General features: G+C 46.8%; 1 non-coding gene across 1 annotated transcript; it reads right to left on the reverse strand.

Moving 5' to 3' along the window:
- Positions 1-423: 423 nt before the first annotated feature.
- Positions 424-530, reverse strand: LOC126031582 (U6 spliceosomal RNA). Its single transcript, XR_007503414.1, has one exon. It is a non-coding gene; the product is annotated as a U6 spliceosomal RNA (small nuclear RNA).
- Between the last annotated feature and the right edge of the window lie 2,332 nt (positions 531-2,862).

Genomic DNA, 2,862 nt, shown 5'->3' on the forward strand with positions numbered 1-2,862 from the left:
CCACCCATTTCTGGGAGGGGTCTTGGGAACTGGATAATAGGTGTGACTTTAATTGCAAGACCCGGCCCATTCCTGGGAGGGGTCTTGGAAAAGGTAGATAAACCCGGAAGCCAGGGGATTAGGGGCTTTTGCCTTTTGGCCCTGCTGGGCTCTCTGAGGGAGATGGCTGAAAGAGGATAAGACGCAGGGCAAGCCTAGAATGGCTGTATGCTTGAAAGGTTATGAGTAGGCCACACACATGTGGTGGCTAGGGCCTAAATAAAGATGATTCTTCCTGAAGCCTGCCTGTGAGTGAGTGATTTTGCGTTTCACCTGGGCCTGAAACTCACCGGTTCATGGGGTTGCTGAGCCACGTGGCCTGGGATGGCAAAAAGAAATCCATCGCCATCTACCGCCATCCAGCCCCATCCTTAATTATTTAATACAACAATGGAACGCTTCACGAATTTGCGTGTCATCCTTGCGCAGGGGCCATGCTAATCTTCTCTGTATTGTTCCAATTTTAGTATATGTGCTGCCGAAGCGAGCACTTTGCCATCTTTTATATGAATTATCTATCTTAGTTGTTAAATTATAATAGTTCCTTTTCCATGGTTTTATTGAGAAATAATAAGGCACACAGCATGACTTGGTTGGATTTTGGGGGAGCCATACCTAGTGGTGCTTAGGGACTACTAATGGCTCTGAGTAGCAGGCTCTGAGGACCATACGGGATGCTGGGAATTGAACTCAGTTGGCTGCATGCAAGGCAAGTATCTGACCTACTGTACTATTATATGTTTTAATTTACATGTTGTAAAATTATTTTAATAGATTTAGCTAACATTCATCTCTTTATTATAGATATAAATGAGGGAAATTTTTGCCTGAGATAAGAACTCTTACATTTTTTTCTCAGAACAACTTCCTATATAAAACATAACAGTTTTGGGGCTGAAGAGACAGTACATGTGTGGGGCACTTGCCTTGCATGCAGCTGACTTGGGTTTATCCCTGGCATCCCATGTGGTTCCCCTGAGCACTGCCAGGAATAATTCCTGAGTGCTGGGCAGAACCCCTGAGCAAACAAATAAAAACACAAGCATAACAGACTTAACCTTACAGATGGACCACTGAACTAGAAGTTTTTACCTTTTGATAGTCTCTTCCCTAGGGCCAGTATTGTAACCCAGATATCAGGCAGTAATGTTTGTGCTGTAAGCATGGAGTCACATGACCTGCCCCCATCACCACTTTCTTCCAACCCCCCCTCCCTATCTCTGGTAACCACAACTCTCTTACTTTGGTTTTTTTTTTTTTAAGCTCAGAAACAAGTGACATCATACAGCATTTGTCTTCCTCTGACATATTTCATTCAGTATAATGCCTTTAATGCATTAACTTGTCACAAACAGTAGGGTTTTCTCACTTTAAGTGCACAGTCAGTGGTGCTCAGGGGACCACAACAGTGCTGGGGATTGAACCCAGGGCTCTTGCATACAAAGTATGACTCAGCCCTTGATCTGAGCCCTATATCTGATCATCCGGATTTCCTAAATTTTCTTTTATTTGTTTGTGTTTGGTCACACCCAGCAGTGCTCAAGGGATACTCCTAGATCTGTACTCAAAAATTACTGTTGGCAGGTTCGGGGATATAGGATGCCAAGGATCAAACTCTGGAAGGCCTCATGTAAGGCAAATGCCCTCCCTGCTGTGCTATTGCTCTGGCCCCTGGGTTTTCTAATTTTTGTTTGTTTGGGGCCACACCCATTGGTGCTCAGAGATAGTGCTGCACTAAGAAATTACTCTTGGGGCCAAAGAGATAGCATGGAGGTAAGGAGTTTGCCTTGCATGCAGAAGGTTGGTGGTTCAAATCCCAGCATCCCATATGGTCCCCCGAGCCTGCCAGGAGCGATTTCTGAGCATAGAGCCAGGAGTAACCCCTGTGCGCTACCGGGTGTGACCCAACCCCCCCCCAAAAAAAAGAAATCACTCTTGGCAGGCTTCAGGGACCATATGGGATGCCAGAGATTGAACCCAGGTTGGCCACGTGCAAGGCAAACACCTTACCTGCTGTACTATCACTTCGACCTCTATTCTTCATTTTTTAGTTTTTGTTTTTTTGGATCACACCCGACAGTGCTCAGGGGTTCCTCCTGGCTCTACGCTCAGAAATCGCTCCTGGCAGGCTCGGGGGACCATATGGGAGGCTGGGATTCGAACCACCGTCCTTCTGCATGCAAGGCGAACGCGCTACCTCCATGCTATCTCTCCAGCCCCTATTCTTCATTTTTTTTTTTGTTTGTTTTTGTTTTTGGGTGGTGCTCAGGGGTTACTCCTGGCTGTCTGCTCAGAAATAGATCCTGGCAAGCACGGGGGATCATATGGGACACCGGGATTCAAACCAACCACCTTTTGGTCCTGGATTAGCTGCTTGCAAGGCAAACGCCGTTGTGCTATCTCTCCGGGCCCCCTATTCTTCATTTTTTATGACTGATAATATTCCTGGTGCCAAAGCAATAGCACATCAGGTAGGTGTTTGCTTTGCAAGTGACCAATCTGGGTTCAATCCCCAGCATCCCCCTGAGTCTTCCAGGAGTGATTTCTGTGTGCAGAGCCAGGAGTAACCTCTGAGTACCCTGAATGTGCTACCCCCCCAAAATAAAACAAGACCAGGCCCGGAGAGATAGCACAGCGGTGTTTGCCTTGCAAGCAGCCGATCCAGGACCAAAGGTGGTTGGTTCGAATCCCGGTGTCCCATATGGTCCCCCGTGCCTGCTAGGAGCTATTTCTGAGCAGACAGCCAGGAGTAACCCCTGAGCATCGCCGGGTGTGACCCAAAAACAAAAAAACAAAACAAAACAAAACAAAAAAACAAGACCA

This window comes from Suncus etruscus, chromosome 15 (assembly GCF_024139225.1).
Source record: "Suncus etruscus isolate mSunEtr1 chromosome 15, mSunEtr1.pri.cur, whole genome shotgun sequence".
Classification (NCBI taxonomy): domain Eukaryota; kingdom Metazoa; phylum Chordata; class Mammalia; order Eulipotyphla; family Soricidae; genus Suncus; species Suncus etruscus.